Source organism: Protopterus annectens, chromosome 7.part0 (assembly GCF_019279795.1).
Source record: "Protopterus annectens isolate FY-2018-M chromosome 7.part0, PAN1.0, whole genome shotgun sequence".
NCBI classification, from domain to species: Eukaryota; Metazoa; Chordata; order Ceratodontiformes; family Protopteridae; genus Protopterus; species Protopterus annectens.
Window position 1 is genome coordinate 1,168,558,629 of NC_056739.1, and position 20,890 is coordinate 1,168,579,518.

At 39.4% G+C, this 20,890-nt stretch overlaps 2 protein-coding genes across 6 annotated transcripts in view; one reads left to right on the forward strand and one right to left on the reverse strand.

The window, feature by feature from the left end:
- The window catches only part of LOC122806933 (zinc finger protein 2 homolog), a 194,540-nt gene extending 175,938 nt beyond the window's left edge, over positions 1-18,602 (reverse strand). The window contains exon 1 of one of the 2 annotated variants that reach the window (XM_044077765.1): positions 18,326-18,602. The gene's annotated coding sequence lies outside the window, so the exon portion shown is untranslated. Of the gene's footprint in view, positions 1-17,869; positions 18,048-18,325 lie in introns of those variants that run through there. The other variant, XM_044077764.1, reaches the window with a different exon arrangement.
- Positions 18,603-18,759: 157 nt separating this feature from the next.
- The window catches only part of UBL7 (ubiquitin like 7), a 934,199-nt gene continuing 932,068 nt past the window's right edge, over positions 18,760-20,890 (forward strand). The window contains exons 1-2 of one of the 4 annotated variants that reach the window (XM_044077768.1): positions 18,760-18,868; positions 18,952-19,068. The gene's annotated coding sequence lies outside the window, so the exon portion shown is untranslated. Of the gene's footprint in view, positions 18,869-18,951; positions 19,069-19,100; positions 19,302-20,890 lie in introns of those variants that run through there. The other 3 variants (XM_044077769.1, XM_044077767.1, XM_044077766.1) reach the window with 3 other exon arrangements.

Here is a 20,890-nt window from a genome sequence, read left to right on the forward strand (position 1 = left end):
TTTAGCAATGCAGACATTCACAAAGGGTAGTTATAGAGTGGGATAAAATGAAAATGGAGTTTAACAATACAGTAAAAATAACAGATAACTAGAGATGGAAAAGAAGTGATAGGAATGATTTGAAGGGTTGTCCAAGTTTTACAGTACTACATAAGAACAGGAATCTCAAAGAACAACAAAAGCAGCAGTTGTTGTGGGCTAAAAGGAAATATGGAATATCTGGATAACATGCACAAGTTCAGAAAAGCTGTTAGGCAATTACTTTTGATAACAACTGCTCACACCAAAACTCTTAGCATAAAGACGACAGAAAGTAGGAAGATGTCACCAAACCTACAGTGCCTAAGATAAGAAAAATAACTAGAGATCCTATAGGGTTGTCAAAGATATTTCAGAAATTCTATGAACATTTGTATGAAACAGAGCAATAAAAAACCAACAAAATGCTCAAATGGAAATATTTATGGAAGACTTAGAGGCAGGTGAGGCTTAAGAATTAATAACTACAATAGGAAGGGATGAGATAAAATGGTGATGGGTAATCAATCAGCAGGGAAGTCTCCAAGAACAGGTAGTATCCCTATAAAAGTTTGAAAGTTGTGTGTGTGTGTGGGGGGGTGATAATAAAGATCTGTAAGGTTCTGCTTAACAATATTTTAAAAGGAGGGATAATAGCAGCATCTTGGAATAGAGTTGTTGAGGCTGTACTACCCAAAGAAGGTAAAGACCCTTAAGACCCAGCTTCATAAAGACGGATTTCAATTTTAAACCATGTTTTGTAAAGTGTTTGTGTCTACACTAGCTAAACAAATGGCAAAAGTGTTGAGAAAATTGATATATATGGGTCAGTGTTTTTTGTGGATGAGATGCAAACTTTAATAGAATGTCGATGACCAAGAGGGAACAATAGTGGAGGGGAGGCAAACTTTAACAGAATGTTGAAGACCAAGAGGGAGCATTTAATAGATGATCAGGAGGGAAGCAGAGTGTAAGAAAATGCTGCAAATGTTGGTGGGTCTTGATAAAGAGAAGGCACCTGACAGAGTCAGCTAGGATTCTGAATAGGGCAACGGTGGCATTTGCAGTCCCTGATAGAATAATAGGGTTAATAAAGAGAATATATGAATCAAAAGTAAAATATAAGGTAGGATGGTTACTCTGGGACATCTCCTGTCCAGCTGCATTTAAACATGAACCAGCCATGGGTGTCATCTTTCCCCTTTGTTATTTGCTCACTACTTATAGCCTTTGGCAAATAAAATAAGGGACTCACAAAATTCAGGGATATAACTGATACAATAATCAAGAAATGTCATGCTTATTTGTAGTTGACATTATTTTGTCCTTGATAAATCCAGAAAAAGACATTTCAGTCTTCTGGAGAAAAGATAGTTTCAAGACTTTTCAGGATATAAAATTAATGAAGATAAAAAAAAGCTATAGTGCTAAACTATGTACCCACAAATAAACTGGTTCAGCAACACCCATATCTATAGGGGCATGACAACATGAAATATTTAGGTGTATGAACTAAAAAAGATTGTAATATGGCATCTAAAGATATGCATGAAGAGACTAAATGAACACAAAAATGGAGAAGTTGAAAGCTCTTTATTCTGGACATGGATAGTGGAAAACACAAGTTGAGAATATGTTCTGGTCCCCTTAGTTTTGTATACAGGTCAAGAATAGTTTTATCAAACAGAGAGATTGCAGATCATAATTAATTAAAAATGAAGGAATTTAATTTGGGTGAGAAAAGGGGAAGGAATTAAGTGGACTAAGTTGTTTCTCCCCATAGAACAAGGTGGTTTAGGATTACCTGATTTGTATAGATACTGCAGAGTTACACAGTTCAGGCTCACATACATAACAAAAGCAGAAGGTTACAAATCTAAATGGAAGAGCATGATGATGAAGTGCTGGTTTAAGAAATAAGGAGAAAAATAGGATTGTGTATGCAGGTCCTTAAGGAGAACATCAACAACCATGCAAAGTATTCTACAAACTAAGCCAGCACAGAACTGGAAAAAGGACATTTTACCAATATAGGTGACAGCTAGTAGGGGCATAGAAAACAGGCAAGGGGTGGTGGAATTAATTGGAGAATATTAGCAAAGGAACCAAAGTATTGGGAGCAAATAACTATGGACAGCGGTAGCGGAGTGGGATAAGGCCAAGTGGAAGCTTGGACTGCAGGTTAGATAATGCTATCCCTATCAAGAATTGATGGCAGAGTTTAGACAAAGAGAAGGGGAGGTCTTAAGTACAGACTCAGTCAAGTCTTGTACAGAAGCTGCTGCTTAAAAAGGATCATGACCAGGCCATATGAAATACTGCAAGAAAACTATAACAATCAATCAGAAGACACTAGAAAAGACTGGGAGGACAGAATGGAAAGATTATACACAAAGGGACGGTGGGAGAACACCTGCATGACTCCCAAGTATGCAACAAAGTTCAGAAAAATTAGGATTTTTCCATGAAAGTGTTTGCACAGGTATTTTTATACCCCAGGCAAACTTTAGATAAATTTTCCTCATGTAAAAAGCAATTGCTGGAGATGTGATGGAAAAGAGAGATGTAATTGAGAAAATGCTTTTTTGGCAATGTAATGAGTTTCAGATTTTAAAACTTTCCTGCAGACTACTTTGTCAGAAATGTTGAGGGAGCAACTATTGTTTTGAGATGGCATATAGAATCAGATTTTTCTATACATAGTAATGCCTTGCTTTGATTAATGCTACTGGTGCCAAAAACGTAATTTCTACAAAATTTGAATGAAAATCTTAACGAACTATGACTATCGTAAAGGAAATAAAAGAATCAGGGTGGGAGATCTTTAGAAAAGGAAAAGAGAACATTACATAAAACTAAATGGAATTTTTGGGAACGACCCATGCAGAATAATGTTGCTCAGGAGAAGTAATATTTAAGGGAAAGCAGGACTTGTGCAAGTTGTGTAATGTTTGAGTGAATAATTGTAAAGAAACACATGTACAATGCACGAAACCAATGAAAAATATCAACATTTGTTTGTGTGTGCCCACCTCGTGTCTCATAATGTATAAATTAAAGTTCTTTACAAAATGTATGGTTAAGTGTACAGTTTTATAATTTACAATAAATTTTTGCTTAGGAATCCTAAAAGTGAACATTTGATACACACAGAAAGCTGGTACCTTTTTAATCACGGAACATTAACTTTGTACCTCTAATAACGTCATATTACATATGCATTCTGGAGCTTTTCTGCTGTATCATTGTTCTATAAAGCTGAATTTTGTTTGCGTACATAATAATGTATCATTTTGTACATTAATTCACAGGTTGCTATGTGGATTCAGTGCTTCTTAATGACTAACTCACCAAAACCCCAAAATGACTACAGACTTTCTTGAGCCTCTAATCACAATGTCTTGATATGTTTTATTTTACATTATTTCATTTTCTAAGTTTATATTTTATGTATAACATTTTTCTAACCATTGCAGTATTATTTTGAATTTCTAACTTTACAGAGTCCGATTCATCTATTTAATGGATTTAGCAGTTTAATAGAGGTACATATTTTGGTGGTATCTTAATTCTTTAATTTCTTTGCAAACAGTAAGGCATAAAAAGATATTCATTCGACACAGATTAGACAACAGCAATAATAAACTGCATTTAGCCATTAACTATGCATCAGATGACTCTAATACACACCATCCAACCGACTTGCTGACCTTACAGAATAGGCAGGTTGTTTTTTAAGTCAGAGCACCCATGTCCATGCATAAGTTTACTGATTTTTATGCTCTAGTTTTACAGTAAAATAGTCACTCCTACTGATGGAGGATGAAATCACTATATAAAAAAGTAGGAATGAGTGAAACAACAATACATACATACATAATAGAAGTATGTGGATGTATGTGGGGGTATACTTCATAAGAACATGGCAATGTAATTTTCAGATATATCCACTACAAACATATACTTCATCAGTCAGAGTGCCTTTACCTAAATAAGTGTTTACTAAAGTTCATATATATTAATGAAATAACACATCCTGCTTAATCCCCCCTCTTTCCCTCTTTTTAATTCTCTCCCAAAGGAAGAATACTATTAGCACTACAGTGCACGGTAAAATATAGTTAATGCACACATCTCCATGTGCTATAACCCTTCCAAAAAGGACTGAGCTTTAGTCTGTCTGCATTTAGGAAGACCTTTATGTACACCTTTCTGTATGAGACAGACAAGTCTGACAGGGCTGTTTATACAGCCACTGCAATTTAGAGAACTCATACCAAAGATTTTATTAGTGAGGAACCACTAGGGATTTCCAACTTGGGATAGGTGTTTGGATTGTTACATATTAAAGGATGCATTGCATTCCAGTACTAGCCTGCTGAGGAATGAATCATAGGGAGTGAAGACCTCATTTGATCTAGAAGAGATACCTTTAGCAATCAACTTGGCAAGGTAAAGTCTGTCTTACTAACAGAGAGCACATGGTGGTAAAAAAAAGGGTTCAATATTCACAAATAACCCTAGTTTTTTAATGACACTGTGTTAATAGAGGGTATATAGTAGGTGGTGCGAGAGTACAACTTCTCAAAACTGCACAATGCTACATTTTTTTTTGGTATTCAGTTTTACACCATGATCCTGGCACTGAAAGGATGTCTGACCTATATGCTGTTGAAGGATCTGAATGCCTTCAGGGAAATTGACAATGATACCAAACTTGCAGTCATACATGAATTTGGTCAGCTAGAGGTTTTTAATATCAGATTTGACATCAGCAAAGTAGATGCTAAACAGCTGTGCTCCTAAAACAGAGACCTGGGGTACACCAGTACAGACAAATTTCTTAGAGAATAGTACACCATTAATTCTAACAGATTGGTGCCTGTCAGCGAGCCTTATGGCAATTCAGTGAGTTACAGAGGGGATTTATATTGGGTTTGACCAGTTTGTTGATGATGCCAAAGTACAGTTGAGAGTCAAACCCTTAGCTAAATGGAGGTGTGTTGTGTGCAGAGTTACCATCATATATAGCTTCAGTGACTCTTTCAAAGAGTTGCTTTTGAATGCTAGCAAGTAGAAGCATGATGTCCGCATACTCTCCATTTCCACTGGTAGAATCTCCCCTTCACTCTGAAAAGATGTCATTTTACAACTGGGAGCTCAATTAGCTGACAGCTAGAACAGATTAATCTGGCACTCAGTGCGACACCCGTGCATTGGCCCAGCAATCAAGGAGCCTTAATCCTCACCACTAACACCAGTGAGGAGCATCCACATATGGAAGGATAACAAATACACAAACAGTAAAGTACAATTTCCCTTAACAGCACACAGAGATCACAGTCAGTCTGGAAATAGTTTCTCCCTTTCTCTCCATATCCATAATAAGACTCCCCACTGGCACAGCTACAGGGTCCAGATCTCAGCCTAGTGGGCAAGCTAAAACCTCCATCACCCTCTCTGTCCAACCAATGCTTTGTGTGCCTGCTCAAGTATCTGACTCACACAGACTTTGAGATAAGAGTTTATACAACCATACAGACACTCCTGGGGAAGGCTGGCACAGGTTCTCCAGCTGTGCCCCTTTTACCCAGACTATAAGGTAGAAATCACTGCCACCACCCACTAATATTTACCAGCTACTAAAAGGCCCTTATCAAAGAGTGTCCAATTCTACTGTGCAATATTACTATCCCAATGGTAAGTGCAACTGAACAGTCAAGGCTTATTGGCAGTGGCTTGGACAGTTATCTCGACACAAAACAGCCACAGTTGAAATGTTTAAAAATATTTAATAATAAATAATAAAATCACAAGACAATACTTCTTACTACACAGTGCTAGTCAAGAGTTCAGACACAGGAAAATGCATAAAATAATACAGTAGAATAGTTCTGACATCAATAAAGAAAATAACTATAACTGTACACTGGAAAAATTAGGCTTCACCTACGTTCAAGGAATTTGAGACTTTAACAACAACAGTTGCTCACATGGAAATATTAACAGTGAAGAACAGAACTAAAAGATCTACTTCTTACTATTACTCTTGGATGAAAGTACTGGAAATACTCGAAAATATCGAAGAAGATATATCATCTTATGTTTCTAACTATATAATATAGAATTTCAATGTTATTTGCATAGACACCAATGTAAATAGTTATATAATGGTTTGAAGTTAGTAATGTTTTAGAATTGTAAATATGTTATTTATCTTTATTTCATGTAATGTTTAAGACATCTTATTTGAAATAATAAAAAAATATTTAGTGAAAATAAAGAAAACAACTGTCTAATCTTCCTATTTCTTAGCTATTTCTAAAAGAAAACGCAGTTCTAAAATAAACTTACATATAGAGCAAGACAGTGCTGGTGATGCTGGATGTTCTGAATACAAACGCTAAATGCTCTCGGATTCTCTCTCTTTAAATTGATAACACAGTGCTGCTTCACATTACATCATTCTTAACAATTTTCTGTTTTCCCAGGCTAACAGAAACTCAGAGGTTAATAGCCCTTTTGATCTTGCAGCTGGTCAGGAAGCCAGAGCAATAAAATAAATGATACATGTAAATTCTAGCCATTAACTCTGGCCTCAAAACAATAGGAAGAATTCCTTCATTTAGACATCTCGGCTCTGAGTTTTGACATCAAACAATTACACAATGCTTGACTTATCAGCCTTCCTACAGCAGAGTGCACTACTGTTACATTTTTGCAGTTCCACATTTAACAGCATTTTCTTCCATTTAAGAGAACAAGCCTATGGCTTATATTAATATTTACAAATAACAGAATTATCTACAAAATTCTATCTGGCTAGGCTGGCAGCCTTCACCTGTCTTCACATATCTTCCCCCCTGGAGAACTCAAGCTAGTTTTTCAAGTGACCCTTGAGAAATGTTGCTTGAGAGGGTTAGGTCTATCTGAGTATACCTTACCCCATTCCCTGTCTTGAGAGCCCATCCGTGTTGGCATTGTTAATCCCACTGCGGTGCTGTACTGACATATCATATGCTTGCAACCCTAGGCCCCATCTTAGCAACTTGGCATTTTGCTGGCTGGCTCTGTTTAAACATGTTAGGGGATTGTGATCTGTCACTACAGTGAATTTTCTTCCATACAGATAAGGCTGAAGTTTCTGCAGTGCCCACTCTGTGGCTAGACATTCCTTTTCTACAACTGCATAGCGTTCCTCCCTGGGTTGGAGCATACAACTGAGATAAACCACTGGGTGCACTTCTCCCTCTGAAGAAATCTAGCTAAGTACAGCCCCCACCCCATGGTTCGAAGCATTCACCTGCACAACACATACTTTGCTGTAATCTGGACTGGCTAACACAGGGGGTCCTCCCATAGCTTCTTTAAGCTTCTGGAATGCCTGCTCACATGCTGTGATCCACATTACCTTATCTGGTCTGTTCTTCCTTGTCAGATCTGTGAGGTGAGCAGCTATGGTACTATAACTGGGGACGAACTTTCTGTAGTATCCTGCTGTCCCTAAGAATACCCTCACCTGCTTTTTGGTAACAGGTGCAGGCCATGCCTGAATGGCTTCTACTTTGGCAGGTTTTGGCCTGATCTTACCACTCCCCACTCCATGTCCCAGGTAGGAGACCTCTGCCTACCCACCTGACATTTGCTCGGCTTAATGGTTAACCCTGCCCTCTGTAGTCTTCCCGGCACCTCCCTGACATGTTGAAGGTGCTCTTGCCAGGAATGGCTGTACATGGCAATATCATCTGGGTAAGCAAGGGCAAATGTTCCCGCTCCTGCTAGAATATGATCTACCAGCCTCTGGAAAGTTGCTGGGGCATTTTTCATCCCAAAGGGCATCTTTGTGAACTCATATAAGCCAAAAGGAGTCACAAAGGCTAACTTCTCTCTACCACTGGGAGTCAAGGGCACCTGCCAGTAACCCTTGGTAAGATCAATGGTTGTAAGATACTTAGCCCCACTCAGCTGCTCTAGGGCCTCATCTGTCCTAGGCATGGGGTAAGCATATGACTCTGTGTGACTATTTAATTACCTGCACTCCACATAGAACCTGGTGCTGCCATCCTTCTTTGGCACCAGCACCACTGGGGAAGCCCAGGAACTGTTGGACTCTTGAATTACCCTTAGTTCCAAAATTTCCTGTATCTCTTCCCTCGGTGTCTGTTTGACTCTCTCAGGCACCATATAAGGGTCCTGCCTAATAGGCCTTTGGGGTCCTGTATCTACCTGGTGCTGCACCAGGTGGGTGCACCCTGGTTTCCCAGTGAACATGTCCCCAAACTCCTGCAACACTACTTGCATTTCTCGAACTTGGGTAGGAGACAGCTGCTGGGACATTGCTACCCCTTCCACTGAGGTGTCTGCCCGAGCCTCACTGAGGAGATCAGTCACCAGATCTCCCTCAGACTCCTCCTGCAGTCCACTGCAGATACTCAGCACAAGGGCCTCCCTATCATGGTAAGGTTTCATCATGTTAACATAGTACAATTTGTGCTCCAGCCTCCTGCCTAGCAATTCTACCATGTAGTTAACATCACTTACCTTCCTTACCACCTTGTAGGGTCCCTCCCAAGCTGCTTGCAGCTTGTTGTGTCTGACAGGAATGAGAATCATTACCTGCTGCCCTACGGCATACTCTCTAGCTCGAGCATTCCTGTCATACCATACCTTTTTTGTTGTTGGGCTTCTGCCAGGTTCTCCTGGGCCAAACCTACGAATTCCCTGAGCCTTGTCCTAAGGTTTAGGACATATGCCACAATAGACACCTCGTGAGATTCACACTCACCTTCCCACTCATCTCGAATTAAATCTAGAGGTCCCCTCACCCTATGCCCATACAACAACTTAAAGAGTGAAAAACCTGTGGATTCCTGGGGAACCTCTCTGTAAGCAAACAACAGATGGGGCAAATATTTGTCCCACTCCCTCTTAAACTGGTCTGCAAATGCCCGTAACATGGACTTGAGTGTAGAGTTTAACCTCTCAACAAGACCATTAGTCTGGGGATGGTAGAGGGTGGTCTTCAGGTGCTTCACCCCACAGTACTTCCACAGACAAGCTAGCAGGTCTGACATGAAACTTGCACCTCTGTCAGTATTTCTTTTGGGAAACCTACTCTGCTGAAAAACAAAGCATTTGCCACCTTTTCTGCCTCAACAGAGGACAAAGCTACTGCCTCAGGGTATATTGTAGCATAATCTACTATCACTAGGATATACTTTTTCTTTGTGGAATGTGGGGTACTCAGAGGCCCCACAATATCCATAGCTACCCTCTGAAATGGCTCTTCAATCACAGGCAAAGGCATCAAAGGAGCTCTCACCTTGTCTTCTGCCTTGCCTACCTTCTGGCACTCCTCACAGGTCCTGTAGTACCCTGTTACATCTCTGGAAATTCCAGACCAACAGAAGTTCCGCATAACACATCTCTTTGTACATTTTCCTGACCTGCAAAGGGAATATCATGGGCTATGGCTAGAGCTCTAGGCACTACCAACGGCTGTACCCTCTCACCTTCTAGCTCTCCCTCAGAAGTCTACTCTCCATACAGTAACCCTTTGTCCCAGTATACAGATTCCCCCTTCCCTTGAGAATCAGGTGCTTCACTAGCTACCTGCCACAGGTCTTGCAATGTAGGGTCTGAGAGTTGAGCCTGTCTCAACTCTCTCTTTGTAACCCTTCCCAGCTCCCCTTCTACAGGAAGTTTGGCATCCTCTGACAGTGGTGCCTCACTGTCAGCCTTGGTACTACTACTCACCTCTACCTTTGCAATCACTCTGTCCAAGGAGCATCAGTACCCACAAGCAGCTGTGGATCTCCCTCAGTCTCACTGCTATAGAGTAGCTTGCTCCCTGAAGTAATCACCTCACCAGTCCTGGCTACAAGTTTGCAGTCTGCCTGGGTCTCCCCCAGGCTACCAGACCCACATGCTTGTCTCGAACCCTGACTTTGTGTAACTGCATTAGCACATGGTACTGCCTCATCCAAATCCTTCCCTGTCAGGAAATCTGCAGGATGGTAGTTTGGTACCCTGGTTATCTTGAGACAACCCACTATTGGCATTTTGTCTTTCCCACTTACTGGCTCTCTCACCTTTTGTTCCCCACCTTGCCTCCGTGGACATCTGTATGCCACATGGCCCCACTGCTTGCATTCAAAACATTTAACCCTAGGTCCTGGACGTGTACCTGGACTAGCGGCTTCCCTGCTACTGGCAGATTCTGTTGGTGCAGTCTGTGCTACCCACCATGGGTTCCTTTAGACCCATGAGCAGTACTGGGGGCCCCTTTCCTGTGCAGGGATGTCCTGCTTGCTAAATATCGGTCTCCCATCTTTCCCAACTCCTCTGAAGTAGCACATTGTCTATCAGCTAACCGGATCCTCATCTCCTCAGGCAAAGTGCTAAGGGCTTGTTACCTCACCAAAAGGTCTACCAGCTCTTCAAAAGTGGTGATCTGACATCCGCTCACCCACCTATGAAAATAATTGCTCAGTTCACCAACATATTCATACACACTTTCATATGCCTAGCATATATGCTCACAAAACATGTTCTTATAAGTTTCAGGTGTTAGCTTAAAGAATTCTAACAAGCAATTCTTAACAGCAGTATAATCAAAACATTCAACATCAGACATTTTGGACAGCACAGTTACAGCTTTACCATGGAGTAAGGGGGGGTCAGGAACCGTACCCAGAGCCTTTGGTCAACATCATACTGTTTACATACCCTCCCAAACATATGGAGGAAACTATCAAAATAATCTCCCCTCTTTAAACTGCGGAAGAAATTTACTGACCTTTTGTGCTTCTGGGGTCCAGTTACTCCCGTCCCCATTACCTCCATAACTCTGGCAAAGAGTCAGCATCTCCTTTTCATGCTGCCTCTGCCGCTCCTTTTCCACAGCTTCCATTTCCAAATGCCTAGCCTCCAACTCAAGTCTCTTTACCTCCAGATGGATTTTTAAGTCTTCTGCACAAAGGTTGAGCTGTCCATTCCCTGAGTGTTGTACATCTTCACGGTCAGTCTGATCATCCTCCTGGTTGCTGTTTTCAGTTGTGACCAAAGCTGCAATCATGCCTGCCTTAGTCAGATTTCCCTGCACCAGTCCTTTAGCCTGGCACATCTCAGCCAACTGGCTCCTTGTCAACTTTCCATACTCCTCTGATGACATGCTTGCCTGCTCTTCCTGATTAACTAAGCTAACAAAAGAAAAAACAGAATTGTGATCTGAATTCTGAGTATTCACTGTGTGGTTGATTTAGAGTACAACAATATGGGTTCCTATCATGTGATCGAAAATTGTAAACGGCGAACGCATATTGAGCGAACCCGATTGGTCGGGATGTCGTGCACGTAACACGGAAATCACCGTAGTGAATATTTTCCCTTTACTGCAATGCAGTGTGATCTCAGAGTAGGAATATTTAAGTAGCGGGGGTGTGGGGGGCGCAGGGTGGCTTGTCCCCCTGCCTACAGCATTTAGGTAAGTATAGTTTTTAATTTTTATTTTGTTATTATACTTTTGAAATTTCAAACATCGCTTATATGGTGTCTGCTATATGGTGTTTGATGTTTGAAACTTTCAAAAATATAATATAGACCCCAAAAATACTCTGAGTGATTACTGTACACAAGCTACAGGAATTCACTATCCACACCACTACAAGCCAATTGCCAACTAATTAATATGTGGTGTGGATATCCCACCACTGCCAAACAATTAATATGTAATGCCCGTGCACTGGCCCAGCAATCAAGGAGCCTCAGTCCTCACCATTACCACCAATGAGGGGCACCCACATAGAGAAGGATAACAAATGCACACACAGTAAAGTACAATTTCCCTTAAGAGCACACAGAAATCACAGGCAGTATGGGGCTAGTTTCTCCCTTTCTCTCCAGATCCCCAATAAGACTCCCCACTGGTATAGCTACAGGGTGCAGATCTCAGCCTAGTGGGCAAGCTAAAACCTCCAGCACCCTCTCTGTCCAACCAGTGCATTGTGTCCCTGCCCAAGTAGCTGACAAACACAAACACTTTGAGATAAGAGTTATATACAACCAAACAGACACTCCTGGGGAAGGCTGGCAGAGGTTCTCCAGCTGTGCCCCTTTTACCCAGACTGTAAGGTAGAAATCACTGCCACCACCCACTAATATTTATCAGCTACTAAAAAGGCCCTTATCAAAGGGTGTTCAATTATACTGTGCAATATTATTATTCAAATGGTAATTGCAACTGAACAGTCAAGGCTTATTTGGAGTGGTTTGGACAGTATCACTATATACATGCAATGTACTCTAGGGCTTAAATTATTTCTACACAAAACACACACAGCTGAAAGGTTTAAAAATATTTAATAATAAATAATAAAAACACAAGACAATACTTCTTACCACACAGTGCTACTCAAGAGTTCAGACACAGGAAAATGCATACAATAATACAGAATAGTTCTGACATCAATGCAGAAAACAACTGCCTAATCTTCCTATTTCCTAGCTATTTCTAAAAGAAAACACAGTTCTAAAATAAACTTACATATAGAGTAAGACAGTGCTGATGATGTTGGATGTTCTGAAGACAAACGCTAAATGCTCTCTGATTCTCTCCCTTTAAAGTGATAACACAGTGGTGCTTCACATTACATCAATCTTAACAATTTTCTGTTTTCCCAGGCTAACAGAAACTCAGAGGTTAATAGCCCTTTTGATCTTGCAGCTGGTCAGGAAGCCAGAACAATAAAAGAAATTATACATGTAAATTCCAGCCATTAACTCTATCCTCAAAACAATAGGAAGAATTCTTTCATTTAGACATCTTGGCTCCGAGTTTTGACATCAAACAATTACACAATGCTTGACTTATCAGCCTTCCTACAACAGAGTGCACCGTTGTTACATGTTTGCAGTTCCACATTTAACAGCATTTTCTTCCATTTAAGAGAACAAGCCTGTGACATATTAATATTTACAACTGAAAGAATTATCTACAAAATTCTATCTGGCTAGGCTGGCAGCTGTCACCTATCTTCACACACAGTATAATTGAGGAGTATGATTCTGAAGCACACATAAAAAAACAGTTGCACAAAAATCTGTAATCAACATTTGGTACTTTAAATTTATGTATGTGTTTAGGGAGAGAGTATTTACCATGGAAACATTTACATTTCCTCATTCCATTTTCATTCAAGGTAATGTTCTAGGGCTTAATAAAAGGCTTTATTATATTTGTGATGGATGGTCAGTTCTGTGAATGGAGTGATACTAGTTTTGCAGAAAATGGTGTGACTGCTACTTTTTTGTAAGCTGTGCATCAGACACACCTAATATAGAGTTAATTTTAATTATATGTTAAACTAATTATTGCATCCTAATGTAATGCTATAGAGTTTGTGTGTGCCTCTCATTAGCCTAGGTTATGGTTGATTAGGGTCCTCAAACAAGTTCATATACTCTGTTATCATACAAATCTCAGTAAACTGTTGTTTTGATTACAAATAATCCAGTAAAGGGAAAGGGTAAAAATGCCCAAAACACTGATAAAAAACAGAAATTAAACCCCGAACAGCGAAACCATAATGCCACAAACTGAAAACTGTTAGCAGACAATCCTTTATTAACACCAACGAACAACCAGCAAAAAATAAAGCACATAAAAGAAATTTGCACTCCGTTTTTGTTTTGAACAACTTCATCAGATGTGGGCTGTATTGAATTAATTCTATTTAATTAAAAAATCAATGACATCACTGAATCATTAAGCAATAGATGTCTACGAACCTTAAAAGCATACAAAACCGTAAGAAAAAATATATATATTACAGGCAATACAAATAATAAAACATTGAAAAGCATTGATAAATACTTAAAAAGTAAAACATATGATAAAAACATTAAAAAGTCCTTTATCTAAAAATACCTTTGTGGATAAACCACTCATGTGCATGTTGTAAAAGTGCATAGTACTTGTACATGATGCAAATAAACAGAAAAACAGAATAAATATATATTGGAAAACAATAAAGGAAAGAGCATTCACAGCTCTTATAATTTAGCAGCTCTTAATTTTAAGAGTGGAATGAATGACACAAATTCATTTAAACCTGTTCTGGCCAGGTTTAAATGAATTTGTGTCACTGATTCCACTCTTAAAATTAAGAGCTGCTAAATTATAAGAAATATGAATTTCCTTTATTGTTTTCCAATATATATTTATTCTGTTTTTCTCTTTGTTATTTGCGTCATGTACAAGTACTATGCACTTTTACATACACATGAATGGTTTATCCACAAAGGTATTTTTAGATAAAGGACTTTTTAATGTATTTATCACGTTTTACTTATTAAGTATTTATCAATGCTGTTAAATGTTTTATTATTTGTATTGCCTATAATATATTTTTTTCTTATGGTTTTGTGTGCTTTTAAGGTTTGTAGACATCTATTGGTTATTCAGTGATGTCATTGATTTTTTAATTAAATAGAATTAATTCGATACAGCCCACATCTGATGAAGTTGTTCAAAATGAAAACGGAGTACAAATTTCGTTTATGTGCTTTATTTTTTGCTGGTTGTTCATTGGTGTTAATAAACGACTGTCTGCTAAAAGTCTTCAGTTCGTGGCTTTATGGTTTCACTGTTCGGGGTTTCATTTCTGCTTTTTATCAGTGTTTTGATTATAGATAAAAAAAAAATATTAAACTGAAAGCAAAGAGTGCCCAATGCCTTCAAACTTTACCCATTCAAACATTAACAAGGCTGTCATCAATTCCACCCAAAAAGAACTGACTAAAACAGTCAAAAGAAATGAAGCATCATGTAATGTAATACTTGTGATCAAGCAGGGTGACAATAATAAGGTGTTTTCTACAACTAAATCCGAAGAAAGAAGGGGGAGAAATGAGTGATGGACACTAAAACAAAATGGTATCACAAATCAGTGCCAAAAGATCAGCTAACATACTCTCCCACAAATCTGGAATAATTTAGGCACAAAGAAGAAACCCATCCACTCTTTCTACCTTCAACATGATCCCACCAAAAATACATTCAAAATGGTCACTTCTGCTATGAATATAGTGTGAAACAGCAGTACTGTGGGACCAGGTCACTTCTGCTATGAATATAGTGTGAAACAGCAGTACTGTGGGACCAGATGAGACACTAGGAATCCTAACTCATAGATTCAGAAATATCCTAGTATATCACCTTACATGCATTCTTTAAAATTGTTTACATCCTCAATATCAGGAAGCAGGCTACTGTGGTCCCACTCAATAAGGGAGGCCCTTCCACAGACTCCAACAGTTATACACTGATCAGCTCACAAACTCACTGTGCAAGGCAAGAGGCACAGACTGATCAGGGAAATTATTTAGGCAGACATAGGAAGCAACATTCTCCATGACCTTACCCACTACAGTTTTCTCACAAGTACATCTCGCATACTTAATTTCATCAGTTTTTTTGACAGTGTGGTCAGTGCACTGAAAGAAGATTTAATAGCTCCTGTAAATTATCTCACTTTGTCTAAAGTGATTGACAGTACACCCCACAATGAAATCGCACATAATCTCACACATCAAATAACATAGGTCCACAACAATCTACATGGTCATAAACAACAGTCAAGAATAAGACTCCTATCCTTACCATTCACTGTCAGTAGTGGAGTCCCTTAGGGCTGTGTCCTGGGGCTACTCCTTTTTGACAACATTTTCTCAGATGTCAACTGACTGTGGATATCTGGCTCATCAAATATACAGATGATGGCAAACTTGAGTACATTGTCTTTAACCCTAGTTACACCACCTCTCTTCAAATGGCTCATAACATTACACACAAATGATGCAGTAAAAATAACCCTGCCTTTAATATCAAAACATAACATTATGGCAATGGGCAAAATCCACCTACCATCTTACCACCTTTATGCTTCGTTGAAGGGCAACAACCAAAAGATTGCAAAACAGTACAAGGGCTTTGCGTTCTTGTAGATGGCAACCTTTAAGTTGATGCCCATACAGCATCCACCTCCTGTAAAGCATACAAATGTGCCTACCTGATCCTCCGTGGGGTTGACAGCCATGACAAAGAATTAATTGCCCACTGTATACAGCTCTTATCAAACCAGTTACAGAATACTGTACCCTGTTTTGTATCCTACTCACATGCCACATTGTGACTTCTCCAACTGCACTAAGATTCCTCACAAACAGAATCAAAGGGTGTCAAGGCTTATCTTATAGTGAAAGTCTAAGCAGCTCTCTTCTGTCTCTATCTTACCACCTCCTTAAAAAAGACCCAAGTGTCACATATAATGCTTTAAAGAACCCCTGACTATATGAAACCATTTACTTAAAACAGATGATCACTTCTGATGTGACACCCTGATCCATTTGCAAAAAACCAAGGTTTATTGATGAATAGATATCCCAGTGATCTGAATATAAGGACACTTTCTAAGACAGCTGTTTAAAAATTAATATCAACTCTACTTTGAAATATGACAACTTCATATCTCAAGGTCTTCCACAGTGGCACTGGATGACTATAAGTGCATCTGTAAGTTCTAAAATGGGATCCTTGATGGACCAACAGGGCACGAGCTTGTCTAGGAACCTAAAACTTTTCCCTGTTATTTTGCTGGCCTTTGCACAACCCTCTACCAAGCCATGTCTCATGTTAAGGGGGATTATGCCAAGATACTTTCCTTTCTGTCTGCTTCAAGGCCATGCCACAAAGCATGAATTTTACCCCTGGATTCTCCCACCAGAGTGTGATATTCAGTGTTTTTTTTTTGTTAAGGTTAGTCACTTTCCGCAGAGGTCCATGACCATTATGCCATTGTTTGTGCTGTCAGAAAATAGGCTGCTTTTGCTTTGCAACTGCCAGGCAGGTGTCAGCCACAAATACTTTGAACAACATTCAGTCTCATTATGTTTCACTAGTTACTGGTTGGTACCTAGACCTTTCCCTAACCGCCGCCATATTTTTCCTGCCTGTTGACTAATTCCATCCCAGTTTTACTGTTTTGCATTTCTCCCTCTCCCTTTAGCTTCTCAACCAAATTCCCATGAAGCCTGACATCAGAGGCCCTGCTAACATCCATACAGCCTATTAGTACTGAATTTCCTTTGTCTACCTAAGCAGAGACTTGGTTAAAGTGGGCCAAGCAGGACTGGCAACGTTTCTGCTGTGAAGTCACACTACTGCCTTCATACAATAAACACAATCAGTACTCAAGAAATTGAACAGACCATCTATTTTCATTGTTTCATAGTCTTTCTGGTGCTCAGATTGAAATTGATAGTTCTTTAACTGTCCAACTTACTCCCAGAACTTCACTTAAGCAATGGTACCACCTGTACGTTCTTCAGTTTCTGACACCAGAGAAACAGTGAGGGTTTATATGCAGAACGTATACCATTTCACTGCTGCTGTCCAAGCTATTCTAACTCATTAAGTGTTAGGGATGGGAAGCAGTTTGTTCAGCCTCTGGGTCTTGTACCCCCAGAGTCCCTTACCTCAATTGAAATTTCTTCTCTATTAAATGCAGTCTGTTCCTGTCTATGAATCCCCATCCCTCTCTGCTCACCATCAGACTGCTACCCTGCCTTTGTGTTGCTTTGTAAGTTTTGATCTTGGTATTTGCAATGTGAAATGCTGATCTGGAAATTACTAAAATCATTTCAATGAATGATAACATTAAATGCTGACACTACAGTCAGAACTACAAGGAAGAGAAACTGATTTCATGCAAACAGGTATGAGTGATAAAGAGTAACTGGAAACGGATGACAAAAACATGTAGAATGTATATAGTATGCTGACCTAACTTACCAGATTTGTTCACTGGTCAAACTAATATGTTAAGACGACTGTCAAGTGTTTATTATAACCACATATAAATGATACATGGAAACACCACAGGCACCTCTGTAAAGCTCAGAAAAAGTCCAAGAGAAACAGGAAAACGTAAAACATACACAAAGGTAATACTAATAACCCTTTAGTTTGAATAGCTCAAATATTCTTACAGTAGAACTTTATGCTCTATGATCAAAGGGGAAAATTTCTGAGAGGTGTAAGCTGACAACATTGCTGAGTTTTCAGATCGCCTTTTTAGTCTCAGAATATGAACTGACATTATGGTTTGCTGTCAACATATAGTGCTCTCTTTCACTAACGTGAGGAGAGAAGCTAAATTCTTTTTGAAACGGGGGAATGACACGGGCATATGCCAAAGCAATAAAGATCTGGTAATTCAAACGAACACTTATCAGAATGCAATACGACCTGAGGCCAGTATGAAATGGATCACTCCAATTCCAACAGCAGTCGGTCTCGGTTTGCAGCTGCAGACTTTGATTTCCAGCAAGTTAAATTTGATCTGGACATCTTGTGAGCTGCCAGACTAAGGATTTTTTTTTTTAGTTCTCAGATGCTAAATGACCATATACCGTTTCTATGGTTGCCCTCCAACCAGAAAAGCAGTAACAAGCACGGAAGATGTTCTCATAGAGATCGTGTAAAAAGGAAAGGAGTGTGTGAGTGCTTCCTTGTTCAGTGCCATCTACTGCTTGGATGCCCCCTGTGTTTTGGCACCAACACAACAGGATATGTGTACTTGTGTGGTACAGCAAACAATGCATTTGCTATAAAGTCATCTATCTCTCTAAGTTGATTGCATGGAAACTTACCAGTTAGTTAACATTATTTAAGTAGTTAGTGGTTCAACCCACCCCCATTCGTACGTTTGAGTGGTCTACTGCGAGTAACCCTGAATACAGTTTTCATTTTAAAGCAGTGTGCTTATTATAATGAACCCATACATGCCAGGTATGGGTTTGAAAAATATCTTTTCTAAAATTTATTTTTTTAAATTGGAAACGTCATTTAATGTATAATTTGCATTACTATAGTAACACGAGGACTGCAGTATACTACGAAATCTATAATCGTTTTTATCGTCTCAGGAGAAATCGCGATGCATTTTGGAAGATGTAGTTTTTGCTATGAGCTTTAACGAGGATAGCAAGGTAGGAATGGACTCTACTTCCCTAGAGGTATTATGCTTCATATACTGTAAATACTGCATTTGCCGGCCATTTAAAGTTGTAAGGGTTGGAGAATCGAGCTTTATTAAGAAGTATTAACACGGACTGTTTGCGTGTCAGAAGAAATACCACTCAGGAGGATTTTGATTTGAACTCGAGCCTTGTTAGCGGCGCTTTGATTGCAGCAGGCTGCGCAGGTGTGTTCCAGTTTTCATGTGGGTACCGGATAGTCAAATAGTCAAGGGAAACAAACCCTTATGATATTAGTATATATTATTGTAAATCCGACTGTTTATACGAATAAAAACAAGTAGGATGTGATGATGGAATTGGAACTTGAAGAGGAATGCTGATGTGATAATAGATGCCAGACTCTCAACTTTCTATCACCAAAATGTAGAACACTGCCCTTTCATAATGTGGAATACTTACTAAACTATGCTAACACCTTCAGCATGGTTAATTGCTTTATTTCACACTTTAAGATTTTTTGATGAGTTAATATGAGCCAGTGTTATTCGCCATGGATATTATCTTTAAAAAAAAAAGGTTAACAATGAATGTGACAGACCCTTCTAATGTGGAACAACAAGACCTTTTAAGACGCAAAATGAGGAACATTCCTCATAATGAGGGGTACTGTTGAGATGTAGAGCCAGGTAGTTGTTTGCTTACCATCTGCAGTTGGGTACAAGAGGAATGGTTAAATGTACTGATTTTTCAGGGTGGATCTGAGCAGTGTAGAGATTTGATTTAGTAGAGCCTAAACCTTTTTACCTAAGTTTTCTTTAACTATGCTCAACTTTATATTATTGGCACAGTTTCTGATATCTTTTTGTAATTGTGCCTCTCAGAAGCTAAAGCTGTTATAACATTGTGGTGGTTACAGAAAAGGTTGTTAACCGAGATTCTTTTTGTAGCTCCCAACTTTCTATCTCCAAAAGTATGGCGGAACACTGCATGTCCTTACATTCACCGCTGCAGTATTCATTACATATGGGTTTCCCTGCCATGGATGCCCAATGTCCAGCCAGTCTACCAAAGCTTTACATTGCTTTAAGGTATGCTGAATGCCAGCCAAACGCTCGTCGCATAGCATAGGGCATAAAGGTGATGTTCAGGTATACCATCCTTGGACCTTTGCCGCCAATCCAATCACTGTTTCAAATTGTCGGTCTGTTTGCCTACGTCTGTTTTATGCCATTTTTACTGCATTTTTATGATTACTCCTGTTTGCTGAATTCATCACCATTGCAGATAAGTACCCAGTTGGAGGTTTCTTCTTTTTCTTGACTTTTTTGTGCTGTTAGGGGTTATTGTCATCCAAAAAGGGTAAATGCCAGTGTGGGAGACAGATTCCCCATAAAGACTTCATGGTGTGGCTATTCCGTCCTTCTTTTATGCTTTTATGGACATCCCTCAGTCTCCCCATAAAGACTTCATGGTGTGGCTATTCCGTCCTTCTTTTATGGACATCCCTCAGTCTCCTTGGAAACAACTTCATTTTTTCCCAGAAGGTTCTTTGAGATCTCTTGTCTCAGGGTACTATTCAAGAGAATGGATGAAGGAGTTTTATTCAAGGTTGTTTCTAGTGCTCAGAAAAGAGGGTACTTGGGGACTGATTCTAGACCTCTCTCATCTAAACACTTTTCTGAAGGTGCTCCCTCAGGCCTTTCTGGTGTCTCTGGATCTGAAGGATGCTTATCTCTATATTCCAGTCGGGTTCCTATTAGATGATTGAAGACACATTCTTTCGAATGCGTCTTGGTCGAACTTGAAAAGATGAAAAGGCAAAATGACGAAG